Source organism: Periophthalmus magnuspinnatus, chromosome 5 (assembly GCF_009829125.3).
Source record: "Periophthalmus magnuspinnatus isolate fPerMag1 chromosome 5, fPerMag1.2.pri, whole genome shotgun sequence".
Taxonomy (NCBI): Eukaryota; Metazoa; Chordata; class Actinopteri; order Gobiiformes; family Gobiidae; genus Periophthalmus; species Periophthalmus magnuspinnatus.
This window is the reverse complement of record NC_047130.1, coordinates 22601894-22619459: the sequence shown is the minus strand read 5'-3', so window position 1 is coordinate 22619459 and position 17566 is coordinate 22601894. Positions and strand designations below refer to the sequence as shown.

The window sequence follows — 17566 nt, the reverse complement described above, 5'->3', positions numbered from 1 at the left end:
GTAGATGTAGAAAAATGGTATGAATTAAATGGAGAATATTTGTGCATAGAGTGTATTATAGAAGAAAAATTGAAATTGTAAATTCTTTTTGACATTGATTTAAAGGACAAATATTACAACATTTTCAGATCTATGTCAATGTTGTTTCCTCATCACAAACAAACCTATAGGACCTTTAATAATGCCACTATCTCTGTTCAGACGTCCTCTAGCATGAGTCTGTATAGTCCAGATAACGATTACAATGATCAAAATACAGTTATTACTTATAGCTGACTAACCACGATTAGCTGATTACCACCGCAGCCCTCGGTGACACAGCTGCTAGGAGACGGAGAGCTCCCCTTTGACGGTAACGTGTGAGTAAACAGTAGTTGTCTCCTCTCTGTAGCAGATTCCACACATATTTTGAGTCAAAGACGCACTTCACGATACTCCGACAGAGGCTGGAATCTGCTCCTCTCTTACACAGGTCTGACACATCTACGCTGCATTCCTCCAACAGCCCACGGTCAAAATACAGGTTTTAAGGGTCAGAAGGAACTGTGTGAAACAAACACTGGGCTGAAGTAATTTTAGCAATGCAGCTAGTTCAATGGGTTTATACTCGGGCTCTAACCATTTCAGACGTCAACTAGTCAAAGTTGAAGTGTTTGATTAGTCGGTTGGTCAAATGGATATCTCCATAGTACTACATTGATACTATTTAAATACATTTACACAATAACACAATACAACACATAAAGGTTAAATATGTTGACTGAAGGCTTCTAAATGGAGAATCTTTGTGAATCAAGTGTTATATATAGATATTTTTAATGAGAAAGTCTTTTCCTATGTGTTTTAGTCAATGATGGAAGGTAACGAAGTACAAGCAGTAAAATACTATACAATTTTTAGGTATCTGTACTTCATTTAATTAAATTTTACAGTGGATATTTTTTTACTTCATTGCATTTGAGAGCAGGTATCTGTGCTTTCTACTATTTTTAACTGGACTGAAAAATAAAAAGTACTTTTCATCTGATTTTAGGGGTTATTTTACCATGTTTGTGGAAACATTTTGACTGAAGGTTTTGAGCTCAAGCTTTGATCAAACAGAAATAAATAAACAAAAATCATAACAAAAATTAAGAAATTGATTTGTATTGTTACTGTTGACCAAAGTATGTCTCAGTATCACTACATTTAACATTACTGCATTACTTTAACAAATGAACAACACTATCAAAATCTGCATGAAATACTTTTACGTTTTACTCTTTATGTCAATTTTTAAACAGGTACTTAAATACTTTTACTTTAGTAGATGTTTTCATGTGATACTTTTAATTTTACTTGAGTAATAACTGTTTACCTCTGTATCTGTACTTTTACTTAAGTAACAAAATTGAGTACTTCATCCACTGCTGGTTTAATTGTCTGTATAGTATAGTTAAGTACAGCAATAACTATTTTTTATAAAGTAGTCACGATTAATCAGTTCATCCTTGCATCTCTAGTTAAAACACCTTTTGTAATGAATAATCTCAACATTTAAAGTATTGGGATGTATGCATATTTAGATTAAAGGTGCACTATGCTACTTTTCTGGTAGAGAGTCCACTGCCTGCTTGACTCCATGAAATGTTATTGGTTTATCTATATATCTATATATGTTGCACAGTATGGCATTAAATCTATATATCTTGAAGTTACGGGTCAGATCTGCAGACAGGTGACCCTAATCACAGTAAGAATACATGTTTTTTTCAAGACATATATTCTTAGCTGCAAAATAATATACCAGACACAGTTACATTGTGCTCCTTTGATTATAAGGAGACATAATGACAAAATGAGGCTATCATTCTGGAAAAAAAAAAGGAAAAATCTGAGGTGAAGACATTGTGAAAAGTGTTCTGAGAAACAACAGAAGAAACAGCTGTAAAACGCTCGACTTGTGAGAAAATAATCTGACAGGAGTTCTCATGAAACCGAGTTTGAATTCTCAGTAAAGTAGTTTGTAGATGGGTGGACTCAGTTTCCCAGTAATTTCACCAATTCTTAGTAGAATATTTGCAAATTTTTAAAGTTCATAAAGAAGTGTCATTTTTTGTTACGTGTTAAAATATGAAAGTATATTGGTAAACATCAAATGAAATAGTGTGAAAGGTGTTAAACAACAGGCAGAAACAACAGCACCTCATTAAAACAGGTCCTTGATAACTGATCGTGTTAATGTTCTTCGTTTGTCCCGGGTTTAATTGGGCCCGTGTTGTACCATTAAACAGGATATTGCTTTTTACTTCTGTAAAAGGTTTTGCTTTGATTTATTCCCAAAAGCTCTCCCAATTATAAAAACACAACCAATGTTCTTAGAATAAATGACATAAGAATTAAGACGCCATTTGCAGGTTGGAACACAACAATCGGATGTTTTCAGCAGTGAAGAGGTACTGGAAGTCATTAGTCTGGACTTCTACGAAATTATTTTGTGCAAAGAAGAAAAGAAAATAAAGCCACAAAACTGAATGATAGTTGGTCATTTTGTGAGTAAATCAAAACATAATTTAAAGTAGCATTACGTGACTTGACTCATGTAGATGCCTGGAATGTTCCTCATTATGGCATTAAACTTGATTAATTTTGCATTATTCAACTGCGTGAGTATTTATCATTAAAATTTAACCAGAAAAGTTACACAGTGCACCTTTAACATTTGCTGTTGCTTTAATAATTCTTGTCAAACTTATATAAATGGTCTGGACTGCAGCATTTGCCCATTATGAAGAATTCTCATTGTTTTTATTAATTAAACAGTTGAGCTGAAGCTAATTAGCCCAATGTGCGTATTTCTTCTTCCACTCTGTTCTTTGCACAATCTGCTTATGCGTTGCTGTAACTGGGCTAAACAGTTGAGAAATGCCATGTATTCAGCGTGGACTTGCCTAGTGAAGTTGTTGGCTTGGAGTTTTTTTGTTACATAAGCCACACCCCCTCCGGCCCCCCTCGCGATGCCTCTTTGCTCGGTGATTAGCACAAAGGCGATGTGAAAGCTCGCTGGTGGAGCTTTGGGGCGGTGGGCGGCGGGCCAGAGAGGGGCTCCGTGTGGTCTGCCGCGTTTTTGATGCTCGGCCTCAGCAGCAGCGGAGCACAAACCAACAGTGTCCGGGCCTCATTCAGACACACTGACACACGGACTAAACCGGGGAATACAAGGAGGGCACAGCGACCTACAAGGGCAATACTCAAGAGAGGATTTCAGATGTTATCACTCAAAATGTAAATAAAATTAAAATGAAAGCGCCTATATTACACAAAATGGACTCTTGTGAGCATTTAGCCATGTTATAATGCTGTTACTTCATCAAAAACATATCCTGAGTTGTGTTTTGTTTCATTCTAGTGAAGGTGTATGGAGGTTAAAAACACAGTGGAGCACTTCCTGTATCACCACATGACATCACAGGTGGAACAGGGTGTTTTTCATTTGAGAACTCAGCCTAAATATGCAAAATTTGTGTGTTAAACATCTGTGGATGAAACAAAACACAGCTCCAGATCTGTTTGTGATGGGGAAACAACATTATAACAGATCAGAAAATTGCGTAATACGGACCTTTAACTATTACATATGCAGATCCTTGTTCTATTTTCACTGTAAACCTCAAAATCGACCTAAAATGACTTGATAGACGCTTTCAACAACATTTATTTACTTTGTGTTTAAACTTCAGAACAGTTTAGAACGCTACATGAACCAGACTTGACATTTTTTTAAGAATCACATGTAAGTTAAATGCTGTGGGCAAAGACAGGGGGTAGGTGAAACAGACATTTCCTGACCACTGACACCTTGAATGTGGCGCAATACAGGATTACTCATACATTCATGAATCAGCCACAGTACAACTCTGGGAAAGCTAATACTGAAAGACCTCCATTATAACAAGCTACAAGTCAAAACCTTTTTAAATAACTCTGTATTAAGACAATATCATTTTTTTTAAACTGGTTCTCGATAAAAAGTGTACTAAAGCTTCTCAACGGTTTGCTACAATCACACACTAGTCAGGGCCAGTGAGCCCTTAGGCAAGACACTTCACCCCCATAGCCTGCAGCCTCTGTGGCACTGCTGCTGTGTGAGTGCATTAGTGTGATTAGAGTTGGAGAGGCCGTTGGTCCAGTTTGCCTGCCACATGTGTCAGTTTTCGCCGCAGGGCAGAAGGGTGATGGACGGGACTTACCAACACCAGAGCGTGACTAAAAAACAAACGAATACAGGGTCAATGTAACGTGTCTATTCTAAAAGACTTTAACTTGATAAGAAGGTAGTATTGTTGAGCTGACAATCTGACAAAAAAGTTAAAGTACAGTGGTCCCTCATTTATCGCGGGGGTTACGTTCCAAAAATGACCCGCAATAGGCGAAATCTGCAAAGTATCAGCTTAACATTTTCTCACATTTGTCTCTTGTTTAATTCATTAATAGGGACTCGCGAGTATTTCATAGTTCGTCTGACCGTGCCTCTGTGTCCTGGCGTCGCTCCGCTGTAGTGTCGATCAAACATTCCTGTAAATTTGTCTGAACACATTCTGTACTGTACAGGAGACACGGCACGGAGGAGACTGAAAAGACAATGGTCTACAGTCCCTCAGCCAATCAGGACGCAGAACACAATGCACGATCAAACGCTGTACTTAACTGTCGTAGGGAAATTCACAATCTGCATTTGACCCATCTCGAGATCTAGATGAGCTAGATTTGGCGGTGCAAAAGTATCCAGCGTCCAGCGTCAAAAACTATCCTTTTCATCTGATATAACCTGAAGGGATTATTGACAAATTGTGAATTCTGAGTATCAGTATCATAGACTGTATAAAGGAGTGGACTAATGCTAACAGAAAGGACCGTGGGGAAATAAGGCGACTGATTTGCCTTGTTATTACCGTTCATATCTTGATTTACGGACACAAAAGCGAAATAAAAACAACAGGATCATGTAGACTGGATTAATACAACATTTTAAGACTAAGACCGAAACGACGAGCCTGACAGCAGCAATGACGGACAGAGGGGCGACAGTTTTTCAATAGAAAGTGAATGGGAGCCAGAGGATTAGTGTATTGTTGTGTATTTAGGTTGTTTCATGGAATCTGTGAAGGTTCTCCACAAAACAATAATATTTTTAAATGATTTATACAGTTGTTTTTAGTGGATATCAGTACATTTAAATATGTTTTTAAATATAAATATTACTCTCTTTTGATTTATTGCCTTATAAATGAAAAAAGTTCCCAGAGGTCCAAAATTATTACTCAATTTCCTAACACATTCCTAGCATTGTAATTATTCATCAGACACCAGAGCAGTTTTTCCTTCATGGTCATGCCAACAACAACTAGCATGCTTACTCACTTCCTGATTCTCGCTGCTTTACTGTATTACTTTATAATAAGACGCAGACAACACACAAAGCTCTCATTTTGACCCTATGACCTTTTTTTTTTCTCTGCTGGGGCAAAACAAAGTACAGCCACTTGCTATCTGACCCTATGGAGACCACTGCGTCCACTGCACCGGCCCACGCTTTGGCAGGATTTTCACCTCTGTCTTATCAGTGCGGACCTGGAGTCATTTGGGGCTATACAAAACTCCTCTGGATGTTTCATAAAGACAGTGCTAAGCTGCATGTAATCGCTGTCCAATGGGGCTGTAACCATCCAGAGAGGAGCAGATACAAACTCACTAATCCAACGCCTCAGTCTCATCTGATAGGACACGGAGCGCAGGCCAAACGGAGATTAGGACGTGAGGGAAAACAGCAAAAGGACTGATATGACCTGAAGTGATTATTGATATATTGTGAACGTTGTTATTGTCATTGTGAAGTCAGTCAGCGTCATAGACAGGAGCGATCTCGGAGAAAGAAGGCGACTGATGTTTGTTATTAATGTTCATATCTTGATTTACGGACACAATAGCGAAATAAAAACACCAGGATCACCTAGAGCGGGTTAAGATGAACATTTTAAGAGCGAAATGAGGAGCCTGACAGCAACGGTTGCATAGAGAGGGGCGACAGTTTTTCAATACAAAGTGAATAGGAGTCAACGCGGCGGCTAGCAGGTTGGCTATGTCCATTTATATAACCAGTCTATGATCAGTATATATAACAAAACGATCTCAAAATGCAAAAAACAGCCGAACGCTGAACGCTGCAACAAGATAATAGTGTTATGTATGCACTTTGGTGAGTAATTTTACAGTTCTTTCACACGTCTTTGCTGTGTAAACTTTAACTAGCACATTTAAAGATGCATTTTAGCACATGTCTGTTGAGTTGCTAAAATATTGACATTGGACAGTAGAAAATATATCAAGATGTTCACTAACTTTGGTCAATATCGCCCTAGTGGAAGTTTAAGGATACTTGAATTTAACTGCTTCTGAAATATCGTTAATCACAGAAGTCACATCAGAAATCCAAAGTCAGATGATGTTAAAGAGTTTGGGGTGCAAGCAATTAAAACAAAAATTGAGTATGTGCTTGATAATGAACATTTATAAAACGTAATAGTAATAGTAATAGTAATAGTAATAGTAATAGTAATAGTAAGCCTAATTATGATGTACATGTGGGACAGCTTCACTTGGATGGGTTGTAGATACACAGTGCTTTTTAAGAAGACAAATCCACCAAAGGGTAATTGTGTAGTGTATCAATAGCTTTAACACTGACTTTTGAAAACTGTTAACAGCTCTGGTGAGCTAGCAACAAGCAGCAACAAACACGCAGCAGCATTTAACAGCTGTATTCTAAACACATTACTTATTGTTTTTATTACCCAATAAGATTCTCTTAGTAAAAAGAATATATCTACTGCCTAATCAACTGGTCTAAAGTATAATTCTATAATAACTGCACAATATCGTTGGCATCTAAGGTGAAGTTTAAAAACACAAAGGAAATTAAATTGCAAATAGTGACCTTTTTATATAGTGTTTTTCCACCTTTAAAAAACTCTACATCAAGGAACCACTGACCCTTCATACACTCACTCATACCACTGTGGGCCAGCGTATCTGACCGGTCAACCATAATGTTTTATGTCAAGCGCGGGATTCAAACTTCCAACCTAGAGATCATTGGACAAACGCTCTACAAAGTTATGACATCAGCTGGTGAAGAGAAGACCATAAAATTGAAACTTGCACCACACGAATGAAACAAAACACAACTCTCTTTATATTTTCAGAACAGAAGCATAACATCTCTACCTACAAAATACATGACTAAATAGTTTGCATGTTCTTAAATGTGATGTGTTTAGATCTGTTAACGTTTTATCACTGTAGAGCTGCTTCCTTCTTTCCATAAAGTTGAACTGTAACCACATGACAGCTCATCTCAGGTCATCTTCTTCTTAAAAAGGACCACACCCCAGTTTTTGTGTGTGGCCTCAACCTCTAATGCAATTCAACTACCAACCCGCTCCGCACTCACATCTGCTTTACATATCATCAGCACTGACACCAAAGAACTAAGCTCAAACTCAGGCTTTCATCTCCAAGTCTGGCTCCTTCTCATCTGCAATTACAGACCACACAGAGCGGCCATGGCTAACAGCTGCGCAGCACTACAGACGCAACGCTTCCGGGGGAGAAAATATACAAGAGGAGGAAGTACAGGAGGATTCTGGGAGAAGTGAGAGGCTGTGGAAGTGAAACAGGCTCGATACACCTGTTAATATCAGTATCAAAGTGTCTGGTGGCCGTCTACGAGGGCTACTGCTGCTATTGTAGTGTACGTGCTGTAGTTCTGTGATTAAAGTAACTGACTCATGATGATGGATTGGGTTTTACACTTCTGCGTCAGCAATAGGGAACTAGTTTATGATTGCTAAACTAAAATAACTAAACTTTGCTCAGCGGATACTAAGAAAAAATAAATAAAGGGGCAATGATTTCATGCAGCTAAAAGTTAGTTTCTAGAGAATAGTGGTGTTTACTTAAAATGGGTGTCCTATAATAAATCCTGAAGAGCACCTCATTTTAGTTAGATTCTACTGGTAGTTGGATAATTTGGAAGAAAAGAAATGTTTAAAGATTTGATCAGAGGAACTAGTAGATTTTTCTTTAATATAAAACAACACTTACCGGTAATCTTGTTTACAGTCAAAGGTCCTGGTTGTACAGTACAAATGAATGAGTTTTTTTATTGTTGTGTTTGGACTGTGTCATGTTCCAGGAAAAGGACCAACCAGGATTAAAGCTAAATCCTTCACAGTTCCTGTTCCAATGCCTGGTTTGCCAAAACGAAACATTTTTCCTAAAATAAAGAGGTGTAGTCTGAGCCGTCCATATATACTTGATTGACAGAAAGATTAGTCAATCAGACAAATGTCATGTAATAGGTGATACTGTTCCAAACTGACCCCATTTTATATTTGCACTCACACAGTTGGTGGTTTGAGTCTGAAAATAACCCCAGACCTGAGCTCATGATATGATCTCCAGACCTGAGCCCCAGACCTGAGCCCCAGACCTGAGCCCAGACATAAACCCAGACATAAACCCCAGACCTGAGTCCCAGACCTGAGTCCCAGACCTGAGTCCCAGACCTGAGTCCCAGACCTGAGTCCCAGACCTGAGCCCCAGACCTGAGCCCCAGACCTGAGCCCCAGACATGAACCCCAGACCTGAGCCCCAGACATGAACCCCAGACCTGAGCCCCAGACCTGAGCCGCTGCTGCTGAGCTTGGCTTCATTCCTGTCACATTCCTCTGGTTCTGCTCACACATTCCACACTGTGAGGCGGGAAAAGGGCTGCATCCAGTTTCACTACACACCCGAGGTCAACAGGTCAACAGGTCATCAGGTCAAGGCTGATGCAAGACGTTCCGTGCTGCTGAACAAGTATGCACATTTGACATAGCTTTTAATGGGTACATAGCACAATGTGGAAAAAATCTGGCAGACATAATGATGTTTATTAGAGCTGGCAGCATATTTCATACCAGGGAATCCTTGTTATTTTGCCCTAAATATTTTAAATGTTACAACGCAATTGACCATGATTGAAATGATGTGCTGGTATGTGGTTCAGTTTGCACAATGAGTACAAAATCTTATCTTCAAATATTTGGCTGCCTAGATAACTGTAACCACACACTTTTTTAGTGACATCAGTAACTTTAGAATGAAGTTTTGGAGATTTCCTGGTTGCAAGTTCCAACTGAACTAAAGGCTATATTTAGTGTATTTCTTATTAAAGGCCAACTCTCTCACTATTGAAGCTAGATTTTAAATGTAATGCACATACTTTTGTAATACATAGTACAATGCAATATAGTTATTAATTAGATGTTCTATGTTACACATATTGACAAGAGACATTTGCTTCAGTTGTGTGGAAGTACGGTTTCAGAGGTTACGTAATGAGATAAAGTCTGGGTGGTGGTCGGAGGAGCCGATGAGCAGATTGGCAACCTCACTTCTACCAGTCTGCCCCAGTGCAGCTGAGGCTATAGAAGGACCTTACCACCACCGAGTTTGTCGTGAATGAATGACGCAAGAAATTGTAAAGCGACTTTGAGTGTCTGGAAAAGTGCTACATAACACTGATGCATTATTGTTATTACTTCCAAATGCTTGAAAATGAACTGACACATGTTTTGAGTTTCGAGTATCAGATTGAGTTATCGGATTACCCCAGTTATCTGATGTTGTCATGTAAATAGTATTTTATGGAGACATTTGGACCACTGGAATCATCCCCTCCAACAGTGTGTGTGCCCAGTATACAAACAGATTATTTTCCAGGGAGATTCAGGAAACGCAGTAATAAAATGTACCATTACCATAAGCCTCATAGATTTCATTTTACATTGCTTCATAAAGGCATGTCTCCAGGGACCACATATAAGTCTAATACACTACAATGAAAATATAGGACTTTCTCATTTCATTAAAACTGTTCCAGATGCTTCACTACAGACAGCGTTCACTTATAAAGACTGAAAACCAATGTCAGAAGAGGAGCTCTACACTTCCAAGAATACATCAGAGGAGCTGACTGCCTGAGGATTCATACTGAGTTTAATAGAATACATGTGTAGCATATAGCATAGCCAATGCTAACTGAACAATGGTCTAATACAGTGATCTGAAACAATAGCCCCAATGTCTAAATGTACTATGAATGAAGAGAGTGGTTGTCAGTTTGTCTTTTTCCCTGCTCAAATGATAGTCTTTAATCTGTCAGTGCCTCGAATTCTCCATTTATTTTGACATCTTTGAATAGGGGGTATTATGCTAAATTGCTTATTTCTTTGCTTTCTACCATGTTATAATGGAGGTCCCTCATCAAAAACATGCCTGAAGAGGTCTAGAGGTCACCCGTGCATATTTCAGTAATTTAGTGATCTCTTCTTGGCTTTTATTGTTAGCTGTAAGATTCTGTGCCTTGTCTCATGTCCAATTTATGCATGGGACGATATTGAAATTTGGTGTCATGGTTATCATGGCCAAAATAATTGTGAGTAACGATTATATCATGATAATCATTACAGTTGCTGATGGTCTTTGTTGCCAATTATCACGATAAATGATATTATTGTTAATTGTCCCATCCCTAGTCCAATTAAACTGGGCAGATATCTCATTTGAGTAAAGATTCTGTTTCTGGTGGGAACATAGATAAGCCATGTCCCTGTATGTTTTCCTAAGCCCCAGTGTCTCATGCCCTCACATCCAGCTCCCGATAGCACACTTTGATTCAACTCATCTACACCACCAATGACGCTGTTCCTTCCTTCCACCATTAGCTCAGAAAACATGGAAGTTCACTCCCTTTCCTTGTTCTGGGCCAAAACTCGTTCTCATTTGAGTTAGAGTTTACTCACACTAATCACACCTTTCCTCTCCTCCCTCCATCCCCATCCTCTTTGACCCAAGTTTTAAAAAGTGCAGCTAAAAAAACAAGATGGCCGCCTCCCAGCTGATGTGGGGCCCCTGTGGAGTGACAGATGGGTTTAGTTATTTTCCCACAAACATTCACAGCTCAAGAGTTGACCCCTGATCCAACATTCAACTGTTTTTGAGGTTTTTGTTGTAGACCTAATTTAAAGGTATACAAGTAAGAATTCAATGGTAAGTGATGAGTGATTGGAGTTAGCTCAAGTGCATAAACTTAAATAAATCGGTAGTGTTGTCATGATACTAAAATGTAAACAATAACTTTGGTTCTAAGGACAAGGCTCAATACTAACCATTTTAGACACCACAATGATAAATAACACATTATTTATTTTATACAATAGACCTGAAAAGGCATGTGCGAGCAAGGTTTCCTACAAACTTGGCTCAGTTACACCAGTTCTGTCAGGAAGAATGGGCCAAAATTCCTGCCAACTGTTGTGATAAGCTTGTGGAAAACATTTGACCCAAGTCATACAGTTTAAAAGCAATGGTACCAAATACTAATGACATGTATGTAAAACTCTGACTTAGAAGAAAGTCATGGAAGAAATGTCTCATTTTTCTCATTATTCTGACATTTAGCAAATAAAAATAATTTACGTAATCCTAATCGACCTGAAACAGTAAAAGTTTAGTCTGATTTCATGTCAGACAGTGAGGAAAAAAAAAACATATGTGTCTTTTTATATAGTGTATGTAAACGTCTGGTTTCAATAGTACGTTAACACATAAACAGTTACAATAGGGGTGTCCGAACGCGGCACTCACACCAGTTTTTATTGGCCCTCAGGCCTCCTGCTGAACCGGCCCAATTGATCATATGCAGTACTTCTAACAGCAAATTAAATTATTTTCTACCACTATAACCTCTCATCACATTGTGATACAGATCTAAAATGAATGTGTTTTAAGCTGTATTAATATACAATGGCTTTGTCAAAGCTGTGTATAAAGCACTGTACTGCATTGGTCTGTGGCCCTACACTTTGAATATGTTTTGAGATGTGGCCCTCGATAAAAAAAAAAAGTTTGGGCACCTCTGAGTTACAAGAACAATAAACGGTGTCAACTCTGAACCAAACATAAAATATCGGATCATTCCAAAATTACTGTATACATTGTTCACAATATAATACCTTGTGTATTTTTAGTCTCTGTATTATGTCTTTATTTTCATTAAGCTTTGTCCCAGATTGACTATATGCCAAAGAGTTGATATATTTTACAGTCTCACAGTTGATATGCGTGATACTGTACTACATGTGCTCACTGTTGGTTATTGTGATCCTGACTTCCCTCCAACCCACTCGGCTTCCTCTGACACACTTCCTGTTTCCTGGTTAAGCCTGTGTACAATAGTCTGAGTCACTGATTTGAGGGGTACTTTGCATTAATTTGATTTTAAAACGTCATCAAGTTACAGAAGTATTTGAAGTGAAGCTAGGAAATGTAACATCAGTGTACTAAGATGAAACTATGTGGAGAAGATGTGTAGAGTAGTACTTTTATTATTGAGCAAGAAGCCAGTATACGATATCTCATAGTAACAAGGAATACAAAAATACTGTTTCCAGTGAGTAAAATACATGGTAAAAGTAGGTCTGGGGTTGTCAAAAGAATATTGATGACCAGATAGTAATCGACACAAAAAATAAGATCAGACATAGACACTACTACTTATAACAATAATAATAATACTAATAATAATTTGGAGCCATATGAATAAATACATAAAAAAGTACATTTATAAAACTTTATAAGACTTCTCCTGATTAGGTTTAAAATGGGTCTACATCAAAACAAATTTTGGGTTAAAATGACTATGTATTGATGTTTTTTGTTAGTTTTTTTGTTACTATTGTGGCACGGTAGTATCAGTATTGAGAAATTAGTATCGTGCCAACACTACCTTGTTCTATTACATGTTGTATTTACAAAAAGCGCTACAATGAACATACAAACCAACTAGGACAGCTTCAAACACACTGGTATTACTGCTAATAACTCTAAAAACTAAAGTGCTAAGTCTTTCCGATTCTAAACTGTGTCTAATGAAGCGTTTGTGATCGTGCTGCTAGACCAAAAGGCAAAAACACATTCACTTCAGAGGCTCCGTGTGCGGCCAGTTCAGACCTGCCCCTGGTTTAATTAGAACTGTGAAGTGAAGCCAGGAGTCATGTGACCACAGATCGACCAATCAGAGAGTGGCAGTAGGGCCCCTGGGCTCCTGCCTGTCCACACACACACACGCATACACACACGCATGCACACACACACACACACGCGCTAACAAAGAGAGAGGAGATAAGGTTCAAACTATAGCCAACTTAATGAAGCAACATGCCTCAACACACAAAGAAAACAGCCACAAGAGCAGCTTTGATCCAGGAAATGTGGACTTTTTACGATTTGTCAGTGAATATAGAGACTTTTATAACATTCACATTACAGATAAAACCACAGTAAAACATAGTTAAATTAAATCTATAAGCTGTAATAAATGTGTATAACAAAAAGTGACGAAAGTAGTAACTTTTTAGATGGAGGGGTGCACCATCTGTTCATGGGGCTGTTATTATTTTACCAGAGAAGTTCCACAGTATGGCATTAAACTGACCTAACATACATTTAATCAGTTGATCTCTTCTCAGATTTGACCTGTAACTTGTAACTGAAGCTGGCAAAGTCATCTGGTTAGCTCCATGGAGATAGTCAAGTTTCATTTCTTTCGCTATAGCGTGGACAAAAACATCTCCATGGAGACGAGCATGAGCATGATATCACACTATAATTGTCTCCTGCAGCCAACTAACATGAAAACATCTCTTGTGCTATTGTTTCAAATGGTGAGAAACAATACTAAACAAAAGACCACGTCACTTTATAATGGAAAAATGGATGAAAGACCAGACTTGATATAATGCAGTTTTAATGTGGACTACAGATGACTTCCGGCTGTGGATTCACCCAAATCTATTTTTAAGTAACTCGTTAAATCGCTTTTGTTTCTTGTTAAAATCAGGTCAAAGGAAATGAAAACTAACTGCATGTATACAGTATGATTTTGTGTGTGGCAAAGTCGGTCAGTGAAGTGTCCATATGCGTTTCTAGATGGTGGGGCGTTTAAGTGTCTTGCTGTGTTCCTGTTTGTTCAGTGTTGTGTTTAAGTGTCTCTGTAATTATCTGCGCTGTGGACTGATGCTATCGCTGCCTCCAGAACAGAAGGAGAGGAAGATAAGGATTTCAGGCGGAGGGGAGTTCAGACCACAATCAAATATGGCTGACGCTTTGGTTCAATAACTCATTTAGTAATTCTGTCATGTAATAAAGTAAAATCTGTTTTTCCCCAGTACAGATACATCAAAAAAGCAGCTCTTAGGGTTAAATTGAGACCGCTGTGTGCTGTATGTGTCTAATTACAAAGTATTTTCATCATCTGCGAACCAGGAAGTAAGACTGGTGTGGTCTGTTCGCATGCTAGTGATGAGTAGCATTACTGTGATGGTAAAACTCCACTTGGGCCTCTGAAAGTTGAGAAATCCACTTATAAACTCATCATGGTGAATAATTAGGAAGCTTAACAAACTGTTGTTTTTCATGTTTCTAAGACAAGTACAGCACTTTTAACCGATAAAACAAATTTTTCTGTTATTTTGAAAGCTCTGCAGTTCGCCTACATGTTTTTACATTTAAGATTCAACATTTGAAGATGACAAAAATGCAGAATTTTATTGCACGTATATATAGATCTCAAAATCTCGGTTTCGTTTGTTTACATGATTCACATTCAAATGAAAATTATGTACTGTCCATCCATTCTGCTTCTTTCAAAAATGTGTGGTGTCTATGATAAACTAAATATTTTTAAAAAGTTAAATGAGTAAATTCATACTTCAAATGCTTAAACAGCTTTTATCTTTTACCAGATTCTCTCAAAATTAGCTGATAACTCTTTAAATGTTGTAAATTATTGACCAACGTTTCACAGCTTGATTTTCTAACTTTCGGTTGGTTAAATCCACAACATCGTTAAGCCCTGTGAAGCGGCTGCTGCTGTGACTTTGGGCTGTATTCCAATTAATTTCACCTTTGTTCCGGGCTCATGGTCAATTTTTAAAACAGACGAGGACAGTGAAAATACAAACAGTGAACATTTATGTTTTAAAAAGACAACCACACCAGTGTCCAATGTGTACAATATGAGTTAAACAATATCAACTGGTTTAAGTTGATGTGGGAACTGCAAAAATTGAATGTTGGTTTTCTATATCACAGCAGAGACTCAAGCAGCAAAACCAAACACTGAGAGGAACAAACTGTCCTCGAGTCTGAACGTTGAATCAAAATACACTTCTTTGGTTATCATTTTGAATAGACATGTTCCACGGTCTGGGTCATGTATTGGTTAGTTATAATTGCAGATGCTGGTCTTTTGAGAGCATTGAGCAGAGTGCGGGTGGAGCAGTGAGAACAGGAAGTCCTCTGTGATAACATTAACATTACTTCCTGGGGTCACACAGACTTGATCTATCTCCTACGCAGTGAAGAGAGACACATCCTCCGAGCGGGGTCAAACTTCAGTTACACTGCATTCACCATTTACTGGTAGTAGGCACTACAGGGTACATTTTTGTGACTTTGTAGGAACCTGCGCCCACACCACACACTATTTGATTTCAGACGAAGGGCAGGGGCCAATCTAACTATATGAGTTTTTGGAAGAAATACCCAAACCTATGATCCAAAAATGTGTTAATGTCAGGAATTGGTGCCACAATTGGTGTTTCTGAAAAAAAATCATAGGTTTATTTGTGCTATGTTTATTTGTGGCCGTTTTTGTATCATTTGAACAGGTTCAGAAAATAAATTGCTATTAACCATAAACTAGGTTGAAAAATCTACAATCTGACTTTTAAACAATTACCACCATAGAATTCTGACCTGTCCTCCAGCTCCATTTCAAACCGCCCATGAGTTTCAGAAGGATGAAGAATTTAGGGCTGTTTCCAAACCAATTAAAGCAGACCTATTATGCAAAATCGACTTTTAGCCATGTTATCGTTATTTCCTTGTCATTTACTCTCTCGAATTTGTGTTTGAGGTGATTTGTGCTTGTTTGAGCATTCTTTAAACACTTATTTTCAAGACACCATATTGCCGATCAATCCCCATTTTCACCGGCACCAGCACATGCCCAACGCTCTATATTTACTTTGTTGTCCAATTTTATTTTCTTAATCGGTGACACACGTAGGATTCAGCTGCGTCGCGTAGTCATTTTGGTACAAATGGAAAAAAAAATCAGCTGTTCGCTAGTGTGATGTGCAGCTAACCATTGGAGTTGCTGACTCTTTGTTGTGATGACATTTACGGCGACATCAGCTCCCATTGGGCACAGCTGGTTCCTAAAGTGATAATCAGAGGCATTATTTCATTTATTAAGTTGTTTTAGATGAATACTGCGATTTAAAATGTGCAAATTATAACATAATGATCCACAGGTGTCATAGGTTATAGCTAAACAGCAGACACCAGCACAATAGGTCTTGTTTAACAATTTAAAACTTGAAAAAAAAGTCTTGAAAAAGTCTTCAAAATTGCATATAACAGGAAGCGGACACCCATGCATAGGGATTATATGTTGTATTGTCACGTGAATACAACAGATGCTCAGTTATGATGCAGTATATTGAGAAAATACATGCCTGGATAAGCCTCCGAAAGTGAAAGCAGATGCTAAGCTAACTGTCTGACATACATACAGAAATACACGTTAAAAGTGTCTACAGAAGAGCCACCTCTGAATTTATCTCTCGAAGTTTGGACCAGCTGCCAGGCCCGAAGCAGCACCTCCCAGGACAGTGCGGCGCCATCTACTGGAACCAAGCCAAGATGTCAACATGTAGTGAGGCAAAAGTCTCCTTTATGGTCACTATTTATGACTTACAGAAATAACAGCACGATGATTAATGATTGGTATTTCTGTGCAGGCCCGGTTTAGGTTCAAGACTTGGGACAGCTGGTGCCAAACAACCCATTGACCCCCACCTGCACCTCCACCAGCCTCCAACCAGTCACCATGAGCAGTCTAGACATGTCGTTTTATTTTAAAACACATTTCTATTATAAAACTGAATTAAGATGAAATGCAAAAATAACCAGAGGGATTTTAGATGAGCATAATGGAAAATATATATTAGTAAATTGGTTAATTAATGGCTAATGCATTCTGGGTATATTTATATTTGACTGGTGTTTGGCTCAAGATAGCGAGGGAATGTTGTGTTGCTATGCCAGCGCGTAGAGATTCATGTTACTGGAGTGTACATGGAGGGGACCTGCTGGATTTCAGATACTACAATGTGATGATGTCATACTCCTAGATAGTGGAGGGGGGAGGGGGGAAGAGCCAGATTTCTCAATTGATAACATTGTACTTTGCCATGAAATATCTGAGAGGTAAATTCCCAAATGTTTAACCTGATAATTTCTATTACTGACTAGACCCAAGAACTCACTGTATTACAACATTTGACCAATTCAATTAACCTTTAAAGATTATTTGCAACTAATTGAAACTAATATAGTATGTTTCAGTAAT

The 17566-nt window shown here is 38.2% G+C and overlaps 1 protein-coding gene across 1 annotated transcript in view; it reads right to left on the bottom strand.

Moving 5' to 3' along the window:
- atg7 (ATG7 autophagy related 7 homolog (S. cerevisiae)) overlaps positions 1-17566 on the bottom strand; it is an 88225-nt gene that overhangs the window by 2403 nt on the left and 68256 nt on the right. The gene's annotated exons all lie outside the window — the stretch shown is intronic.